Raw genomic sequence first — 22,597 nt, forward strand, 5'->3', positions numbered from 1 at the left:
TTCGGTTTCCGAATGGCTGTTATTTAAATGATATGCATTGCACGAGCGGGAAGAGTCCTTTTAACCACCTGCAGCGAGGGGGAAGTGCATTGTCTGCGTCCTGACTCATTTCAACGACAACAAAGAGGAACTGTCATATTTTGCTAATTCTCATCCCAACTGGTGATTATGCGTCTCCTGAAACGGGCTCTCGCTCTCTCTGCTGTGGTTCCACTCAGCGAGATGCATGTGGGAGCGATATCCTGGCGGCAGTGGGCGGCGGAGGAGAAGTCCTGCTCTGGTTATCAATTTTAGCTGCGCTGAGAGACTTTCTATTGGTTTACACAAGCGCATTATGCAGTTTTTTTGGGGGGTGGTTCCATTAGGACTAATATTTCATCTCACATGGGACCTTTGTATATTTGCAGCTTCAATCCACCTTGTCAGATAATTGTTTTTCAGTTGAAATGGACCGGCTGTGATGTTCGCTCTGTCCCAACGCTTCACCGAGGCTCATAAAAAGTATGAGAGTTTGGTCGTTTACTGCAGCGACTTTCTAGATATGATTAAAAAAAATTTAAAAACTGAAAAAGCAACTTCTGTTTAATTATTTTGTTTTAATATGAGGTGATTAAACTCAACCTTTTGCATCAACTCAATGCCAATCCCCCACAGTTTATGGCACTGGAGTTGAGCCAACAACATTTGTTGGTTTACAGAGCATATTCACCTCAAGCTTTGTATTCTTTCTTCTAGGGCTCTTGAAAATGTTCCTGTTGGCATACAGCATGTAGCAAACACCAGAGACAATTACAGTAAGAGGGATGAATGGCCTGTAGCCACGAGGAGAGATAAATTGATTTGGTTTCCATTTGTGAGCCACTTTTACCCCTAACCTGCTTTCAATCATCTTTTGGCTGTGTGCTGACATCAAATCCAGCCATCCTGGTCTAAATTATGGTTTGAAATGCTTAACTACAGCAAATAAATCAGTTGTGGGAAATAGAAAGTACACCTTCCTTCTATCCTAAGGTTTTTTACTCATCAGAAAAATCAGCCAGTCCTTACGGGGTTCAAGAATTAGTTAAATAGAACCTTGAGATAATTAACCTTTTATGTCCTAAATTTTAAATGTCTGCTTGGCTATTTTTGCTTATTTTAATTGTATGCAGTTCTTTAAATGTCCTGTGAGTAAATATATTTGCCCATTAATCCATAACTTTCAATATTTAGCAAGTTATTTTCAGAACTGATTGTCTATTAAAAGAGCGCCCCTCAGAATAATTTCACTCCCTGGGATGAAATTACCGTAATAACCCGATATTGGCTGGAAAGCACAATGTCTCCTCTTTCAGAAACCGCTGGAATTTTTCAGATGGTGCAAACTGTGGAGGAATTACGGTTTAGGACTCAAAGGTTTAAACAAAGATAGGAAAACCTGCTTGTGTAAAACTAAGTACACCCCATGATTCAGCAGGAACTTCAGTTCACGGGGGCACCCGGCTTAAATAAACGAGGAACACTTGATGGCACACAGATGAGGAAATGTCCCCATTTCAACTAAAGCAGAGACAGCAGAGCATCGACCCTCAAGGGCTGAAAAATTGGATTCACTGCTGCAAAATCACCTTTCACAACAATTTCATTTTTACTTTTTACGCTGCGCCACATTATTTCAGTCATGTTTAATTTTAGACATCGACTCTTGACTGATGGCCCTTTCCTTGTTCATTCTTGTCAGGATTTTGGGTTTTAATCGTTAATGTTTCTCCAATTTGATATTTTTTTTAGTTTGTACTCAGCTTTAGCAATTTTTTTTTTCCTGTTTCTCTCTTGCTTTTATTTAGATTAGCCGTTTATTCACCTATGTTTAGATTTTTCTGTTAGCTCTTTCTTTGTATTCAGTTTGTTATTTTCATTTAGGTTTATCTTCTGCCTGTCCCTCAGTTTATGTTTACTCATCCTCTGCTCAGTTTATGCTGTTAATTTTTCTCTCTCTCTCTCTCTCTCTCTCTCTCTCTCTCTCTCCCTCAGCCTGCCAGGCTGTTCTCTCCTCACAGCTGCACCCTGTTTTGATCAGCCACAGTCTTTCTCTTGTATTTAGGCTCACTGTTTTCTTTCTCTCATGTCTAGATCCTCCTGTTTGTTCCCTTTGCCTTCAAGAGACTCCCAATGTCCCGTCGGTGTTTTGGTCTGATTCCTACATGTACTGTGACACTTCTGTTATAGATTTGAGATGTTTGGTTTCCTGCCCCAGTTTGATCCGAGTTTTAACTGCTGGACAGCTGGCTTAACATTTAACTCAAGAAGACTTTGATATAAGCAGTTCGTAGTTGACTTGGGGACTTCAGTATATCTCGTCACCACCATTTTTGACAGATGATATGGCGTTCCTTTTTGGTAACACGCTACGTTTGTTTTTTGTTTTGTTTTGGGTTTTTTGCAGAGAGCTGTGCGTTGGTCAGTCATCTCTACTTTGGTCGTTTTGTAATTTTTGTGATGGTGTGCAACTCCTACAGTCAGCTGCAGCTATAAAACAATGACTTCTTGGTTGGTGTGAGGTGTTCCTTTTGGTTTTCTTCAGATACAGTGACATGTGCATCTTGTGATTTCTTCTTGTTTTGTAATGTTGGACTTTGAACTGTTTAGAAATTATGTCACGATTCTCAGACGGAAGTAATAGCTTCTGAGGTCAAATCTGATGTCTGCTTAGATTAGATTGAGAGCTTTATGATTTCTAAGTCATGTCTGCATTAAACACAGAAAACCACAAGATGCAGGGAATATGCTCCTGCAGTGCTACTGGCAGGCTGTGAACTGTTGATGCAGAGCAGAGTGTGTATTGATGGGCACCATACTGTGGCTCCATGTTTAAGATCAAATAAAGTGGAGAACAGAAGAAGCAGCAAGCACCAATAAGAACAAGGCTCTCAGGATTAGTCGTTAAGATAAAATAAAGGTTCAGGAGATTATTTATCTGTGTAAAGAGTAAATTCAAAGTAAAACGTGAACAAATTTAAGTAAGTAGTTAAGCAGACAATCTTTAGGTACAAACAACAATAAAATTCAAAGAAAGGTTATGATTTGGTTCAAAAAGTAAGTTCTTTGATGGGATGTGTGAGCATCAGAGTTTGACTTGCAGACTTATCTGATGTTTGACTGGAAGCTGAAAATAAACAGGATTTCCTCAATTTGAGTGATTTCGTCAATCCTTCAGTCCTGTGATCATTCATTTGTGTTTGGATACATGCTTTTAACAGAATGGTTGGATTATATCAAATGTGGGGGAACAAAACCCACTTTCACTAAGATGAGGTCATTGTGTGTCAAATAATTATTTTCTTCCATATAGAAACTGTAAAGACAGAGTTGGGTGCAGAAGCAAGAAATTTGTATGATTTCTGATGGCCAGTTTTTGAACAGCTTTGACCTGCAATACATTTGACAACTTTAACTGATTCAGAATGCTTTTTGATAAATGTATTACAACAAGACACATTTATTGTAGGATCTGTGCTTTGTTCAGTATAATCCAGCTCGGTCCTGAAAACGTTAGCTCGTAAGCCACAAATTTCCTATGTCTTACAAGCTAACGCGATGACACTTCTTCAGTAGAATTGTTTGCTCGGGACTCAAGCCTCCAACTTTTCACTATGCAAATTAGAAGCGTCATGGTCCACAAAACTCAGCTTTTGGTGTGCTTCAATCAGGCAAAATGAATGAAAATTTATGATATTTTCAATTCAGTCAGCAGTAAAATATTATTTTTTCAATTTCTGAAATTATTTTGATTTTATTATGTTCTAAAATTCTGTAATGGATTGGTGACCTATCTAGGATGTACCCAGCCTCTTGCCCAATGATAACACCAAATGTCTATACATAAGCAGGTCTAGACAATGAATGAATGGACGGATGTTCAACGACTAAAATAAGTTTAAGGGTAAAGAAATGTTGAATTAGTAGAATTTTTCCTCAATTAATAAAGTAGTGCAAGCAGTCTTAACCAACATCAGGATTGACAGATTATACCACAAAATAGCCACTGAAAACGGTCAATGTTCAGTTCAGTTGTGATTTGTCGCTTGGCACAAAAGGGCAGACCAGCCAGCCAGACCTGTAGACAATATTTGTGTAAATGGGACGCTTATGTGATGCTTCGATTGTCGGACAACCCCATATTTGTTATTGCAAAAGTAAAAACAACCAAATTCTACCTTTGTTCAGGTTGTTCTCGATTGACTTGATGTTAGTGAGCATTCCCTGAGTTTGAGAAAGGCTCTTTTAGCTCTCTACCAACTTCTATGTTCAGTTCGTTGGTGTATTCTTATGAACAGGGTAATGATGTTCCACTAAAGTGCATCAGTCCATCTGGAAAAACAGCTTTATAAGTTGTTTTGAGGCTGAATTGTTTTCTTTCACATATAATTTCCAATAGCAACTAGTACAACAGCGGACATAACTAATCATTAAAAGACACAAGGGCAGTCAGATAAATATAGTGAGATTTGCTTCCTACAGGTTTTACAACTGAAGAGATTACTATGCAATAAAGTGAGTCAAGTGACATAAAGCTACAAAGTCTGTTTTAAAGACGGTGGTTTAGATAGACAGGCACTGAAAATATGTTTCTCTATGCTTCAGAGGACACTACATCCCAGTGAGAATCATGAATTCATCCACACTCAAAGTCCAGTAAATTGCAGTCAAGCAAGAGAAATTAAATGCCAAACATTTTCCCTTGAAGTTGAAAGTGCCTCTTAATCGTTGAACTTTGATCGGGTTTTGGGGCTTTGGAGATTGAGCTAAACGATAAACATTTACAGTCCCTCCCATGCGAAGATGCTTGCGCACATCAGGGAGCCTGATTGCTGTACACGTTACTCCCTGGTGGCCCGTTTGCACTGACTTCAATATTTATGCCTGGAAAGTCACTGTATCGGACTTTAACAACACACATACCCTGCTACATGTAGCATTCACAGAACAAAAGCAAAAGGGGTTAAAAAGATGATCAGAAAATGAACTGTGGCAATAACGAGACATTTAATTAAGGAGCAATGACATCAGACTAAGTTTATTTGAATATTTACCAACTTACCAAACAACAGCACAGTCATAGATCTGTAAGTTACTGACAGAAACATCACAAACCCGCAGGTACAACGCATCATTTTCATCGACTCTACGACTACAGACGTTTATTGCTCAGCATCCAATATTCCCGGTGTTAGCTGAGTGATAGAGGTACATCAAAGCATAATCAGGGAATAAGATTTCATTGAAGTCAACACACTGCTGCTGCAGGCTATTGCAGACTACCGACACACTGGCTCCTTGCAAAGACCGTCATACCACTTTTTCTCATTTTGTCATATTCCAATCACAGAGCTCAGTGTATTTTGAGAGAAAAACACGAAGTAAGACATCACTGTGCAGTGGAAGGTAACAGGTACAAAAGGTAGTAATACAGGATTTTTAAAAAATATCCTGCAAGTAAAAATAGTTCATGCTCAGCCAGGCTCAATGGAGAGCATTTATTAACATAGCATTATGTGGTAATGCCACAGGATTTCCTTTAGATTTAGGCCTGGACTTTCACTGGGTCATTCTAAAATATTAATACGTTTGGACCGTTACATCTCAATGCATCTCTCCTGTATGAGCAGTATTGTTGTTTTGCTGGAAGGTGAACCTCCAGCCCAGTCTGAAGTCTGTCACTGCTTTGTGTCATAGTGGGGATGAAGTGTTCATGTGGACGTGAATTTTATGTTTTGTAAAACGTTCAGGTTTGGGTCTCATCTAACTAGAGCACCCTCTAGTGGTCCTTTTCCACCAGCACTTGCTCAGTGCGGGTCTACTCTGTTCTTAGGGATTTCCGCTAGTAACGATTACATGGAACCAGCCCCTGTTTTAGAACTTTTTTCACTGTGGTTAAAAGCGTGCCGAGACAGCATTGGCTGAAAGCAAGACGTCAGAAGACTGTCAGTTATTGGCTAACGGGTGGAATCAACGGTTGGGTCACAAGAACGACTCCTTTAAACCTTTTCTCCATGGCCAGAGTCGACTCCATTCACACATCCTGAGCGGTTCTCAATGTTTTTTGTAATCACCTCAGAGGTAACACAGATCAAGTCATGTACGACACACAAGCTATTTGATTGGCAGCGGACTGCATTCTTTGCCTGGGACATGGATTTTGGAGAAACTGGAAGCAAAATGGGGTACACCCGCAAAATGACATCATGGGAGCGTGGACCACAGCTTTTGCGGGCTCACACCTTCTAAAACAGACTGCCAATGGAGACACCCAACTTGACTAGAACCAGGAAGGAACCTTACAATCGTCCAACCCACCATTTGTAAAAGCTCACAACGGGGATTGAATCTTACAAAAAAGCCACAGACTGAGCAGAATGTTCAACGTAGCTTCCATGTCATCAATGTTGCATTGTTTTCATGCCGCGCACAGATCACACCGTACTACTTTTCAGACTCTGGGATCGCCCACTTCTTGACGACCCGACCCAATACAGCAGTTCCTCAGTACAGTTGAAAGTACAGTTGAGAAAAGTCGAGACACGCTGCTAAGTGCTAGTATAAAAGGGCCATAACATATTTGATGGCTTCTGATTGATTTACAAATTGCTTTCCAATTGCCACCCCTGTGTAAAGGTCCATCCTGTCAGTTGAGGTGTACAACCATGTCTCGACAGGCTTGCAGCTGTGACATGCTTTTTCCATTTCTAGTTGCTAGACTGAACAGTACACTGTGAAATGCCAAAAAATGTAAAAGTCTACTATGCTTTAGGGGTGTTCACACTTCTATATTGAAGTGTGAAAAGTTTTCTCAAGGTGGTGCAATATGCAGCAAAGGCCACATTCAGCTCCAGCCATCAAATGTTGTCTTTTGCTTGTTGTTGCAGAAATTGGCTCCTAGAAAAAAAGAGTTTTCCCTGCCTGAAGCTACGTCCTCCGCGTTCCCTCAGGTTGACGGGGTCCTGTCACATTTCATCTCGCTCAAGTGAAGGATAGGTCACATTAAGTATTCATGGGGAAAACAAAGTGCTAGAATACAAGGAGCGGACGAGCCAGTGGGAACGTTCACTTGCTGATCTTGATGGATGATGCAGCAAGACTAAAAAGAGGATTTGCATAGCTCCTCTGCATGTACACACACACACTTACAGTTACACATACATCCCCCCCCACACACACACACACACATTTATACAAATTCTTAATTTTTCTGGGATTCAAAAGGATTACCCAAGACATTCACACTAGGACGAGGTTTTCCCAGTGTTTCTCCTGGTTGGTTGCAATTATGCTACATCACTGTTGACTGGGTGAGCCTCATCCATATGGAGCAGCAGTGTGCAGCAGCTTAAGTCAAAGAACCCATAATCCATCACACTCTGAGCAACAGGCTCTTTTGCTCTCTCTCCTATGGTCTTTGGAATGTGATTGTTTATTTTGTGCCAAAGCCAGTTCATTTTTAGTGGCAACAACAGAAGCAAAATGACGCGTCAGGATCCAGAACGGCTCAGCAGAACAGCAGCCCAGACGTTACGAGAGCACAGCAATCACTCACTGCAAAGCTCTTCTGGACTCTTTTCGGAGCAGTGATGGTGGAACACGGAGAGACATGGTGGGAATGGCTCAAAGTGGTTTACTGTCGAAACCAGAAGTTTACATACAGTGAGAAAAAACATTTTTCACCGTCTTAAAAATAAAATAAATAAAAAATTCAGACCAAACATCACTTGCTATGTTTGGTCTGATCACTAGGTCTGTTAAATTAGCAAAATAATTTTTATTTGTCAAATGCCACAATAAAATAAAACAAAATCTGAGTTTTACATATAGAACAACTACTTTCACTTTAAACACTGAAGGAAAGCCCAGATGATGATATTACTTTCAATGCTACCGGTATGTTAACTGCCATCATACAACGCTTGATAGAGGAATGTTGTGATGGCAGAGCGTCAAAAAGAGCAGGAGCTTCTTAAAGAGACAGAGGTCCAATTTCAAGGCATTAAATTGCAAAGGCAAATTTCTTTTAAGTCATATTTGAGATATACAGCATTTTATAAAAGTTACTTTGTTCAAAATAAAATGATATCATGACATTGGAAAAATAATATTGCCCCTTTAATTAAATGCAGAACCCACTTGTGTTGTAGAGTTCTTTGAGATTACATAAAATAAAAAAAAACTGTATTGCTAGGAGACAAAAGAGAGAAATTGAATATCATTTAAGGAAGCCGTAGGGGTGATTCAGACTTGATGACAGCGTTGCTGAGTCAGTGCTACTTAAAAAAAAAACCAAGACACTTTCTATTGAGTTAACCTGTCACATACTAATCCCCTGAACACTTTAATTCAATCAGCAGGATTAGCTGCTAACACTATGAAACACAGCTGGATCTGTGAACCTGTCCAACACGAGGTTTGTGCATCCAATCCAACTGATGCGTTGGACAAATGCAGCCATTGCTGCTCCCCAGGCCAAACAACACGGACCAAGTCCATGAGCTGTAACCAATCTGACTGAAGCGGAAACAGTCTGGGACAACAATCCCAACCAAATCCAGGGCCACCCTCTCTGAGCCTGGCTGCCTCAGGCGATAATAAGCCCGGGATTACACAGGATGTACGAGTGCAAACTGGCAAGTTGAATGAGCCAATTATTTCTCCTCTGCTAGCGCTGACAATGAGCCCGCAGTGTCCGGCATGGCTGACCTCCCTTTAGTCTAAGAAATGTCTTCTGACGAGCTTCCTTTCCGACACAGAGGGATCTGCTTCGCGTCGTCTTGCACCCTCCACCTCTTGACACGAAAACCAAAGAGTCGCTCGATTTTTACCCGTGGTATGCCTTGGTTGTGGAGTCGGCCATCTATTTTTAGAACCACCTAGTGCTGGTGTGTGTGTGTGGGGGACTGCATTTTTTTTAATTCAGAGAAACATAATATTTTTCATCTTTATTTGACCATTAAAATTCTCCCCGAGAAGCCTGAGACACCTGAATGTAAATACCTTGGATGCTCCGCTGTGAACCTGCAGAGGATTAATCTGCTGCTGTGGAAAATGAGAAGCCATTTATCTCTCCCCTTGGGAGTAATACTCTAAATCCTTCAGAGAGGAAGAACATCCAATTGATCTCTATGCCTTCTCATCACTTGCACAAACCTGCGGGCTACTAGGAAAGTCCTGATGCACGGTGGCTGCTGCTGCTGCTGCTGCTGGCTGAATGTTTCTGCCGTCTAACCGACTGATAAAGTGCCTGGGGAGCCATGACTGTGTAGGCAGCGAACCGATTCAGCTCTCGCTATCTTTTAATCCTGGAAGAAAAAAAACAACCCGAGCACGACCATAACAGAGTCGGTATGCATATAGGGTAAAATTTGTATACCAGTTTTAAAGGTGTAGAAAGGCTGGCATAGGAATAATAGTGATATATGTTAATGATCTTACATAAACATTTTATTCTGAAATGATCAGAAGTGCTGTGGTGACTAAACCTGTACACTATTCTGAAAGACATTTCCTCTTTCCTTAGTCTGTTTTATATAGGGCTGAATATAAAATATCGATTAATCGATAGGTTTAATCTATTGAAATAACCGTCAACTAATTTAGTAATCTGTTAATTGTTTGCTGAAAGAACAATACATTCAAATTAGTTATTAAGCCAGACTGTACAAAAAAAATACACATTTTGCTTTTAAGATGAAAAATATTTTGTCTGTAAAAACCCTGAACTTCTCTAGTGCCTGTTTAAGTTTCACCTAATTCAAATTACACATTTAAAAAATATATTAAACACCATTTGCTATCCAATTATTAAATTAGTCAATAAAAAAAACAAATTGGTTTGGTCTGATAAGTAAAATCAGGCCAATATTAACAACAACCGATATCGTATATCGATATCTGTTTGAATTTTTAACATCGCTGCATCCCTAAAATGTTCAATTCAAAATGTATTCCTCCTCTTCTTGTAAACCCCTGATGCTCTGGGCCTAAAAGTAAATTAAAGTTGAAGTTAATTTAACCATAAAAACAACCAAATTGTACATAAGAGGCATTCAAAAAGCTTGATAAAGTTTTGTGGCTCTAGAGAAATTTTATTTACCAGGGCCAAGGGGTCAATCTTTAATGCCATTTGAGCTTCTTCTTCAGCTGTAACTCATGTTGTAAGGCAGACTTTCATTCAACAATAACTACTGTGAGATCTTAATATCACAGGCTCCCATTACAGCACACCCATTTGCAGCTTCTGACTATAAACAATGTTTTAATTAACCTAATTAGCAGCATGATTGATGTGGCTTTTTGATCTATTGATTTGATTTGGTTCTAGTTGTTCGGCAGAAGTAATTATTGCCGCTTCTTGACAACTAAAAACGAGCTGCGTCCTCAACTTCTCCTCAGTAAATCCCAAACTAATCAGTCTTTCTCGCAGGATTTAGGAAAACAAGGCAAATTGTTTTAATCCTTATCTCTGTAAAACAGGTTCCTGAATGCAACTCTGGCGGTTTGAAAAACCTGAAGACACTCTTGGAAAAAAAAACTAATTGGATATGTGGTGGGGCTCTTTGTTTGAGGAAAAGGTCGCAGACAAAGGAGTAGAGAGGCATCGCTGTAGGCCGACTGCTGGTATCAGAGAGAGGAATGTTTAGCCCACTGGTCCTTTGATGACTCATCTAAATAATGGCAATCTCTAAAGAAAGCTGTGCTTGTTTTTCCCCTGCTTCCACTGCTGCTGCATGAAGCAGAAAGGTTCGAGTCAATTTCCACATGCTCATTAAATTGAGAACAAATTGTTGATGTTTTTTTGAGTTTATCCTGAAGCAGAGTAAGCAGCTCCAGAACGCGCTCCAATGAGTTCAGAGACTGCAAATCCAGCCCTTCCGTCTCATCCTCAGGTTTACTACAATTTGTTTTTTTGTTTTGTTTTGGTTTAATCCAGCGAGTGATTTTAGCATCTAGGTCACAAAATGCCCCCATGAAGACAGGAAGGTCAGAGTTGGATGTAACCTAGCCATAATCTACGGCTTCATCCAAAGCAAAGCTAGAGTGCAGCATTAAAAACCCGACAAGATGCCTTTAATAGAAAATGTCAAAAACTTAGCAAAAATCACAATGGTTCAAATATTAAGTAGCATAAATGACTGAACTAATAGACCTGTACAATAGGAGATGCCAAGGAATCTTAGCAACTTGCTAGATCATAAAGATAAGATCTTTGAGTGCTGCATCATTTATTTAGTCATCTCTTGCCAATCTGTACTAAATGTTGACTTCTACAAAACTTCAAAACCAAATTTCACCTGATTTTAGTCCAAATATCTGAATAGTTTTGTTGTCCCTTAGACCAAACTTCAAAAATGCTCACTAAAGCAAACAGTAGTCCAAGAGCACAGATTAACACGGTGTAGCAAATGTACAGAGAACAAAGCTAAAGTGTCTGGAAGTTTGTAAAACATCTAAAGGACAAATGAGACACAACAATTGGCATCCAAGATGAACTTTTGAATAAATAAAGCTTCTTCTGCTGCCAGTCGTAGTCAGACTGCAATTCCAGAACAGCGCAGAAAAAATAAAATAAATCGATGTCATCGTTTACAACTCCTCTTTCTGTTCACTGATTGGCCAGGATGAAACTCATTCAGAATTTGAACTCCATGGAACGAATCCCAGACGAAGCAGCGAAGGGAAATGTGAATCGAGTGGAACTGCGTAAGGAAATGGCCAGGCAAACCTCCTGCGATGTGTGAAGATGTGTCCTCTATGTATTGTTGATCTATGATTTTGACTTGCAAAAAAATATATATTTCATGGACTTAACCTTACATTTTTTTCCCCACTTATAATCTAGGGCACAACATTTTCTCCCCTTCAGAGGATTAATGACAGATGTTTGCAAAGTATTCTCAGTATTTCCAGTAGAATCATTCTGGTTATTTTCTCTCTGAAGGATGAAGGCCAGCTTTTTAATCAAGAAATGTGGGGAACGTAAGCAGATTGAGCTGTAAGGCCTTTTCTTCATTTTACAGAGATGTGAAACACCACACTAAGTAAAAAAAATAAAAATAAAAAACTCTTACACCCTACCTCTGTAAAAGCTACAAAGAGAAACGTTGATGAAGGTTGAGGCCAAGGTTGGTCGAGCTCCAGAATCGGAACGGATCTAAAGAATGCCTCGCTCCTCCGAAAAAGGTTTCCGTCTGAAAAGGAGAGCACTAGTGTCAGCAGGCTCCCGGTCATATTCAGCTTTCCACTCCTTCAACGATTCAATAGAAAAAGACCAGCAAGCTCATCCACACTGAAGGGTATTTATATGGAGCTGCTGCAAGGACAGAAATGGCACAGCGAGCCATGCAGAGAGAAGCTGAAGAGGGAGCAAGAAAGTGCAGAGCTCTAAGATCCTTCCTCTCAGCTGGCAAAACCAATTGTGATAAATAAAAAATAAAAAAACCTGTCATCAGAGCAATGAGGGCTGAATTCTTGCCCAGCAACAATTTATCCGTTAAGTAATTGCAGGCAATCAGCAGGAGCCACCTACAGCTCTAGTTCATGGAGGTGGAGATATTCTACGCATTAGTATTTACTGCTGACAGCCAGACTGCTGCCTTATTTACTGGACTGTATACAGTGCAAGGCAAAAGTTGACATACCCTCATCATTCTGGTCCTTCAGTCTTAGAATTTTTAATAAGCCCTTTTTCTTAGGGTGTAACGGTTATACAACAACCACCTTTAATGAATAAAAAAAAACACATACACACAAATTGGGTGTATAAGTTTGAATTTCTTGCTAGTTTTTTGAATCTTCAGTCTGATCTATTTAAAACTCGATCAGAAGTCCCTCAGTCTGCTCTGGGTTCATTCACACCAGCTCTGTTTAGTTTGCTTTAATCAAACTTGTTCTTTTGCCTAAAACGTCTGGTTTGTTTGGGGAGAAAACTCTGACACAGGCCAGAAAAGAAAACTCTGGTCTGTCTAAAAACCTAACTTTGGTTCAATTGAAGAGAACTCTGGTTTGAATTAATGGCAGTTTGAATTAATATGTGAATGCCAAGTGAACCAGGTACTACACCAAAAGCAGGAAGCGGACTGTAGTGCAGGGCATCCTGCGTAAAAACAACCAAAACAGGTGCGCAAGCCGGAGAAAGGACTCATGATCTTTTGCCAAAGACAGAGAAGAAATCTTAAAATCTGACGCTACTCCATTTTTGCCTACATTTAGTGAAGAAATTTGCACTGTGCTTTCAGAGGTTTTTATGTTGTTTCCTTCAATAGTTTTTGGTGCAGCGCCACCACAGGTGAGGAGGGGGAACAGGTTATTCAAAGAATTTGGCTCATTTGACACAGTGCAGCGGTTCAAATGAACACGCTGAAAATGGAACAAATGTTGCAATTTTGGTCCCCAATCGAACCGGTTCTACCAGACCGTCAGATGTGAGAGCAGTTTTTTTTTGTTTTTTTTTCAAAACCAGTTTGGTTGTGTGTTTGCAGTCACTACAACACTCAACCGTCTCCAAGTTTTAACCATCTTGATCAGAGTTCAAATTCAGGAATTTGTAGATTGTCCTCCATCGTTACTTTCACCTACTCTGAGCACCATCAGCACCACCAAAAGCATTTTGTTGTCACAGCCAGTATACTTCAACTTGAAAGTCACACTTTGACTCCTGCCAACAAACTTCTTGACATTGTGGCCAGTCTGCGTCTCGGCTCCTGTTATATGAAGGGTCAACAGTTCATGTTAAATGGTTGAAACTTGAGCACAGCTGGGAGTTGCAGCAAAACACAGATCAAAACTGGTTCAGGAATGGATACATCTGGGTAATATTAAGGTCTTCAGAAGGGCCCCGAACCCATCTCTACTACGAGGCTGTTTATTTTTTATTTTGCTTAAAAACGTTAAAAACAAACCATCACAAATAAACTCTACACTTTCTTTAAAGAATTCTTGCTGTTGGCTACAAAAAGTTAGGTGAAGATTTAACATCAAGAACATTTGATCAAAAATTGGTGTAAGCACATGCATGTATCTGACACTGTATGAAAAATTTAGACCTTTTGTAAAGTGAGATAAAAATCTACAATAAATCCCAACTTTTTAAGTAAAATACAGTTTGCTGAGCAATTTCACTCCAGATTAAAAAAAATTACAAATGTTTCATTAAAAGGTCAATATTATTAATTAATATTACACCGACAGCGACGAGGAGTGCGTGAAAACTTTTCGCTGACACCGCAAATAGTTCAGACCTAAACATGATGGCACAGGAAGAAAATGGAGCAGCATAATTACTACTACTCACCCCAAAGGAAAAAGAGTGTGTGAACGAATTTTTAATCAGTTCTCTAAGCGATCAGCGATTTTACTTTAAATTATAAACTCCAACCCGGATGTGGATTATTAATACTCACCCTGATGGGACAACAGGAACCACGAATCTAAAAAAAAATAGAAATCTATTTATTTAAGCAAATAAAATTATGCAGAACTGACAAGTCCATGCAGCAACCAAAAAGAAAAACCCCCCACAAGGTGCAGTAATGCAGAATTTGAATAAACAAATTCCAAGAAGAGATGACTGCAGCTGCAAAACAGTTCTGTTTTATGTTGTTGCATATTGTGTTGTTGCGAGTCAATGCTAGTTTATTTTTGCAAAAAAATAATAATAATAATTTAAATCAACCTCTCTTTGTGCAGATATGTGACTAATCATTTTTGCTTCCTCTATCTAAAAAAAGCAAAGAGTTTCCCAAGATCAAAGCAAGTTAAACACACTCTCCTCAACTGTTTGTGTGCAGGCTTAAATCTGAACATCATCCTCCTTTTTGGAAGAACATAAAATCCTGTTTAGGTGTGGAACGATTGTGCAAAAGTGGAGAGAAGGCAGAGTTTGAGTGGTCCAATATGCCCCAAGGGGGGAGAAAAACTGTGACAGGTAGCGAACAGAGGAGAAGCTACTGTCTGGGGAGACGGTTCGGACAGCACACATTAGTTAGTTCTGCTGTTATCCAACAACAGCAGATGTCTGCAAATATCCGACTGAACAGCATCTGGAGCTCCCGGAGGAGAATCAGACATTCAAGAAGTGCTCCTCGTTTCCTGTGGACTGGGTCACATTCTGTGTCTTAACACTGAAACATCTGGGTCATAGATGTGGCCCAGTGGACGAGAAAAACTTTTGTTGAAAGAAAGTCATATAAAATCTAACTTCAATTTCTATGGCATGGATGCAAAAACCTTTGAACACTGCACATCACTGTAAATACTGTCAGTCCCATGGTAAGGCATGGTGGTGGCAGCATCATGCTACGGAGGTAGGGAAGCTGGTCAGAGTAGCTTCACTGAAAAAACTGTCAGGTACTTTTGGTCTAGTTTTGTACACTCGAAATAAGACCAAACTAACTTAAAAGTAACCGTGCAGCCAGAAATAAGAGCTTGATTCAAGTAAATAATATCTTAATATTCTAAACTAAAGTTAAACTAGAGGCTCAGTGAACAAACATGCATGTCCATTCTCAGTTTTTGGTTTTCCTCATTTCTGCTCACAAGCTGCACCGTTTAGATATTCCCCTGAAATTAAACATGTGCTGATGATATTAAATAACCGGTGCAGCTGGTACATCATGCAAGCAGGTACCTCCAATACACATGCTAATGAAAAGTGGGGAGAAGTGTGTGGGCGTGTGGGGGCGCGCACGTGTGTGTGTGGTTGCTTGGCTGCACTCGATGAGGTTTAAGTGAGAGATCTGAGAAGTCCCTAAATCCTTGCTGGTTGTGTTTTGAATAATCAAGGCTAAAATGAAGCGTAGGTGCGCCTCACACAAAGCGGAAAAATGAGAACCTGGAAATGTATTCATTCGTGGATTCGCTCTCTCCGGCTACACCTTCCCACCCCAATAAACTGAAGCTTGCAGTGATGCTCTTAAAGCCAAGCTGACATCAAAAATTTTATTTTCATCAAGAAGGTGTGGAAAAATGAAAGGTAGCATTTAAGTGTAACAGCAGCCTTACCTCTTTGACATATTAATTGCACCAAAAATCAGGGTTTTGTTAAGATTTTTTTTTCTTATAGTTAATATTTGTTCAACTTTCATTTAAACTTGGTGGCTTATTTCTAAATTACACAATAAATATCCAATAGAAGTGGCTAATCTGATATAAATTATAATTGAATGCTGCACTATGTTGGAGAGCATTGCATGTTTTCTGACACAGTCACCAAGAAACTGTCAGAGGCTCTATTTAAAGGGCAAATTCCCAAATTTAGGAATGCACCTGGAGAACAGAAACAGAGATAAATAAAGACAAATGTCAACAGCAAATCTATTCCTGCAACTGTGTGCAGAAGTTGTCAAAAATGCTTACAATGCAGGTAAACCAGGTGTATTGCTTAACGTATTTTTGTTCTCACCTTCAATTCGTCAGATTAAATTTAGGTTGCTGAAATGAGGGAGTTAAGGGGGCACGGTTAAAATGGTGCGACTAAAACTGCTTAGTCATTAAAAGTGGAGTCTTGAGAAAGGTCTGCATTTGTGTTTGCATGTGTACATAGGAGAACGAAGACTGTCACAGTGCAGTCTGCGTCAAATAATGCGCCAATATATCCACATGCTTGCATTGACATAATACCTAATCAACATTGTCCAATGTTTTATTAAGTTTATATGCTAATATGCTACTTTAAAGTAGTTTAATTCATAAAAGGAAGTCATTATTGTTGTTTTTTCTGGATAAAACTCCCAGACTAATTAGGCAAAACTAATCAGAGACATTAACCGTAATGTGTAGACCAAGACCTAAATATTGTCTATATTTACATGTATTTCTTTATTGGAGTGCAAAATCAAAATGTCTGGTCAAACAGGAAGGATGTGCAATTAAAGCAGGTCGTTGTTGACGGGAGAGGCGAAAAGCTCCAGTTTGCAACACGTGATCCTCAGTGGAAACAAAGCGGTGGAGAACAACTTGTTTGCATGGAACATTAACAGACTGCTGAAGATGGCTGCTGCATGCTTTTTGTAACTCGAGCTGCCTCGTTTTCACACACAGCCTCATAAAACAAATTATTTGACGTAAAGAGCAACTGCAGGCAATGTGTCATCTGTAGAGTTTATGGAGAACAAATCCAAAGACATGCAAGAGTGCAATTTCTGCTTTTCAGTTCAGTTAAAAAAATACTTTCATTAAATTTAACATTGTCGCAACTCATTTTGCACAATTTTCTCCAACTAGTCATTGTAGATCCTCGCAGCTTCTCCTGAAGTGGACAGTACTACAGTGAAAATTATAGTTGTATAACTGCTTCATTAAGAGGAAACTCACGGTTGCCCATCATTTTCTTGATTTTTATTTTTTTCCTCAAAGAATAATCTCCAGTGGCTCCACAGTCGCCCCCATGACCAGCATTCTTCATCTGGTGTTTGTGCCTTTTTACGTCCATGGCTGTCATGCAGTTGCCTCAGCAGGTGATTGCACAATACAAGCTAAGACAGTCTGGTCTTAGCTTGTCTATCAGATTTTACCTCATTTCACAGTAATAATCCCAGAACAACCTGTGTAAGAGTGAGGATCAGCAGGATGGTGATATACGGAGCAAAAATCGAGAAAGATCTCCAAGCTCCAAGGGAAATTGTTGGAATGTGATTTCAAAGAATTGTTAGCAATTACTTTTGTGATCCAAAAGCAATATAAGCAATTTATTTCCCATGAGAACAAAAATGATCAAGAACCACATTTATAAACAATTTTCTGTAATTTACCATTAAATACACCAAGCTTGTCCATAGTTGCCAACAGTTATTATTTATGTTCCGTTGAAAAAAATATGTTTTCCTAAATCTGTGACAGGTGGACAAGGAGGTATAATTTAGCTAACGCTGCATGTACTGGCTAATCGTAGGGGCTTTCTTGGCAGTGAGTTAGCTAACAGGGTAAATTGTGTCAAAACAACAATTATGCGGCACTTTATTTACAAGGGTGTCAAATTTTTAAAAAGCACAACACCATATTGACTGCATAAGTTAAATCATTTATTTGATGCTATCCTATATTAACTTCAAGATACTTAGAGTGAACATTTCAAATTTAACAGTATTTGTTGTAGTTGGTAAGATGTAATCACTCAGAATAGAAATTAAATAGGAGATTTTAAAAGCCATTACTGCATTTTAAGCAATAAAATATATATTTGCAAAAATTTTTTATCAAATGTGTTGTTTACTTAGACGTTTGTTTTCATGACTTATAAGCATAAGTAGTTTCTGGAGGGCCTGACCTTTTCTTTTTTTGTCCGATTACTCAATTAATCGCCAGAATAACCGATAGAATACCGATTACTAAAATGATCTTTGGCTACAGCCCTAAAGAAGAATGCTTTTTCCACATAGTAATCACTAATATTGGATGCTAATCATTAGTTAAGATGAATGCGTTTTAAATGAGCAAAACCTTTTTGTTTTACAATATTTGCTACATTTCTGAATATGTTCTGACTGCTCACAGTAAAATTAGAAAGAAAATGTTTGAATGCTGTTCCTAATTCTGATAGTGCTTAAAAAAGGAAGCTGAATTTGACTAATATTGTTAACCTCTACCAACTTAAAGCTCAGAAATCATCCACCAGACTCTTTATCCGTGGATCTCGCTCATAGCGGTAATATTTTTAGTCTGACGCTGCTGGGTTCTGAACTGGCTAAAGCTTAGCAGTAATCATAAAGACAACTGAGCGCACCATGAAAAATATAAGTATGGAGGAGCCTCTGCATTCTGTTGTTCTCCACACTCGTGTCTTTCAACCCTGCAACGGCAGAACGATTCCATAACGGCCGAGTTTCACAAACACACGCTGAGAGCTTCCAGGAACTTGGGGGCCGATTCCGCAGAAGAGAGGAGAGGAGGCAACAGGAGTTGCAACAATAACAAGAGCGGCGACAGCGAGTGTACAGCTGCGCTTTGGTGTCAGGGATGCAAGATTGAAGATTGTGAGACTTTAAACACAGAAATGTTTGCTTTGGATACAGCAGGCATGTGCTTCTGGGAAAGCACACTTCAGTTGCACATGGCAGGTTGTCTTCCTACCTCTGCTTCAACTGCACTGTGTCAAACAAACCAAACCCTTCGAAAAAAACCTATTCCCTCCCTCGCCTCTGGTGGTGCTGCACCAAGAACTATTGAAGAAAACGACAGAAAAATCAAAGAAGAAGACACGAGAGCAACTTCCTTATTCCAGAAATGTTAACAACAATGGAGCAGTGTCAGATTTTAGCAGTTGTAGGATTTCTCTTTTGTCTTTGGTAAAAGAGCATATAGACATGTGACGATAATAAAAATGAAAATGGTTGCCATGCAGAGTAAAGCCAAAGTTGACACCAACCAGCACAGGGCGATGTTAGGCCAGAGTCCAACTCTCGCTAGCGCATCAGACTCATGTGGGCGGAGCTAACCTTTACATAATACAGGTGAGAAATACTCAGTCCTGCATGTACAGCTGTCAAGACAAGTGAAAAAGCAGCTAATCTAAATTAGACATCACTTTAAACACACCGTCTCCACAGTCAGACACGGTGGTGGCAGCATTGTGCTGTGTGAATGCAAGATGCCAAGAACAGCAGATCCTTTGGGAATGAAAGGCAAAACAACGCACAGTGCTGCTCGGGATTTTTTTACATAATGCCACTGCACAAACATCGAAAGAGAAATCAGTAGATTTCTGTTTATGAAGCAGATTTGCTTAAGAGGCGGAAAGATCTTGAAGGTGTCGACACTTCCTTCTTCTTTAAAAGACGGCTTCAGTTGTGTGAAGAGAGCCGATGCCGTGTCACAGCCTTCAGCACATACAGCAGAAATAATAAAAAGGAATAGACCGTAACCAGCTTTCAGCAACAGCTTCCTCTTGTCTATTTTTTTTTCGTTTGCCTTCTCTTTCTACAAAATTGCACCATTCTGCAGCAGCATTCTGCAAACGTGCACAAGGCCAGCGGGACAAAATAAAAGCCGCTTTACTTGCTGCCAAATTGTTCCAGTTGGAAAAGCCGTCTAAAGTTCATGGAATCCCATCAAGAAATCCTTTTTTTTCTTTTTTCCTTTTCACGTTACGTCTCTCTGTGCAGTCCGTGACATTCACGGCCCATAAAAAAAAAAAAAAAAACTGAAGGCGAAGCATTTAACGAGTCCAAAAGAGGGAAGTTGAGCGGCTGAACGCCCGACAGCCACAAACGCATCGGCAATGTTGCAACACGGCCTCTGAGCAGCTCAGCTGAGCTCAATTGATGCACGGCCTCGGGGGATGGAGGTTGTCACCCTGCCAAGCTGGTTTTCTGTGTGCGAGAGCAGGCATCATGTCACATTCTGCTGGTTCCGCTGGTCTGAGGAGCAGAACAGACGCGTTATGCATTGCATGTCAGCCATGAATGCTGCCCCTCCTTCAGCCCACCCCACCCACTCAAACTCCCCCGGTGAATCGCTTTGTCAGCATTACCTTCTGCTTCAATATGTCTTATTATAGGCATGCAGAAAAATTAAGCATCTTCCTGTAGAAACAAGCATGTTAATGTGTTGAATGTTAAGTTCTTTGATTTTTTTTATTTACAATAACTTAATCGAGTCTAGCAGTTGTTGTGCCTGGTAAACAATAGTTTACTTTAGCCAGGAACATAAATTGGTTGCATGTAAAAACAAACCAAAATAATGTCTGTAGTTACTTTTCGACAGTTTTTGGACAGATACGGCAAATACAATTCTCAAACTATTAGCACAATCTTCTGTATGATTCTAATTATGTTCATCAGTTCTTTATGAATGTTAAATAGGTCACATTTTTAAATCGAAAGGAATGTCAAACTTATTCCAATTCGCCATTTCCAAACCTCTGAAGCAAAAGAAAAACTAGTCCGTGGCTGGTCCCCCCCCCCTGCCCCCCTTGGGGAAACCCCTTGTTGACATGGATCCCATAAGCAGCAGCTCATCTTGCTTATACCTTAGGCTGGCTCTGCTTTCATTTTGCAGAACGACTGAGCACCACCCTGCAGCCCTGAATATATCAAACCTGCAGAACCGGTTAGATGAGCCCCAGTTGAGATGGACATGAAGCTTCAGCCTCATCAGCGTGATGCAAATGCATCGTCCACTGTAGCTTACAGTTATTTCTCAAAGAAAAAACAAAACACTTTGTTACAGTAAGCGCACACCACAGAGTTTACACGCAGGAGGCCCCGTAAATGTGTACATCAGGGCTTACATCTATAAATTATTTCAGCAGTACCTTTATTGCCAGCCACACACACACACACACACATTCAGCAGGATCCCTTCATGCCAGGTGCATGACACAGATCCACACCGTGCATGATGTGTTCCGGTGCAGCCTCCGGGACTCCGCTGCGCAGAAAGTGGGTACAAACTGCCGAGCATCCCGCCTCTTCCCGGTGTGTGCGGTGAGTGAGAGCCAACCGCATTACATTCATTACCCCCCCAGAAATGTGTGCAAGGTGCAGAACGCGAATGCACCGGGAATTTAAAAAAAAAAGAAAAAAGTTTCACTCACCCCCTCCAAACGGGATCCTGGAAGCTCTCCACCGGAGGGGATCCGGAGGGATGTCCCGTTAGGATGCTCCGCGCCTCTCCTCACAGCCGAGCTGGGCAGCGGATGACCCGACGGGCTTCGGAGCTCTAGGTGTGTGGCAGGATCGGCTCCCGACAGGAGCTGCGTCCCATGCTTCACGCCCTCTCTTCCGGAAAACACGGACACGGCAGCCTACGCGCCCCCCTTTCCCTGCGTCTGTTTACATGTATGAGTGAAGCAGGCGGAGGGATCGCTACGCTCGGCTTGTCTGGTCGCTGCACCGCTGCACCGCCGCAGCGGAGAGGTTCGGAACAGCACCGGCGGGGAGGGCGGGGGTGACCCACGAACACTTTCTGATGGAGTCCGGCTGCTTTTGTCTCGCGTCGGCAAGCGAACTGATCCCCACAACTTTTATTATTCGAACAGGAATCCACCCGCGGGTCCTAAAATCCGCCCACTTCGCGCAGCGTTATCACCCGAAGACGAGCGCTGCTGTGAAGCACCAAGGATTCGCGTCCAGCAATAACTCGGCTCGGTTTCCGTCTAACCAAGCACGTGCGCTGAATTTCATAATAAGCTTTAATGCCGCACGTGCCACGAAGTCCAATCTTTCATACCGTGCCTCCATTAAACACTGGACTACGTGGGGTTTAGGGCAACCAGCGCCCCTAGCGGCCAGCTCCCGGCGATATTTACAGTAAGCCAGGATTCCAATGAAGTTCTGATTAGTTCTGCAGAACCAGGAGAATCAAAGCCCAATTACTGAGCTCTGCTGAGCCAGCTGGACATCATTACCCCCCAGAAATGTGTGCAAGGTGCAGAACGCGAATGCACCGGGAATTAGGCTCCGTTATAACAAACCTGGCTTTAACTAATCAATGTGTTTAGGTTCTCAACAACTCATTCAATCAATTATAGAAATGATAGTTTACTGTCATTTCTTTAATTTTCTTTTAATATAATGCCTTGAACTCCTACAGTTTTTTTTCAACAATAATCACTGCTTTTTATTAGATAAAGCAG

At 40.6% G+C, this 22,597-nt stretch overlaps 1 protein-coding gene across 2 annotated transcripts in view; it reads right to left on the reverse strand.

Annotated features, from left to right (window-relative positions):
* The window catches only part of camkk1a (calcium/calmodulin-dependent protein kinase kinase 1, alpha a), a 63,191-nt gene extending 40,984 nt beyond the window's left edge, over positions 1-22,207 (reverse strand). For both annotated transcript variants that reach the window (XM_032575723.1, XM_032575722.1), the window contains exon 1: positions 21,557-22,207. The gene's annotated coding sequence lies outside the window, so the exon portion shown is untranslated. The remainder of the gene's footprint in view (positions 1-21,556) is intronic.
* Between the last annotated feature and the right edge of the window lie 390 nt (positions 22,208-22,597).

This window comes from Xiphophorus hellerii, chromosome 11, assembly GCF_003331165.1.
Source record: "Xiphophorus hellerii strain 12219 chromosome 11, Xiphophorus_hellerii-4.1, whole genome shotgun sequence".
NCBI lineage: Eukaryota > Metazoa > Chordata > Actinopteri > Cyprinodontiformes > Poeciliidae > Xiphophorus > Xiphophorus hellerii.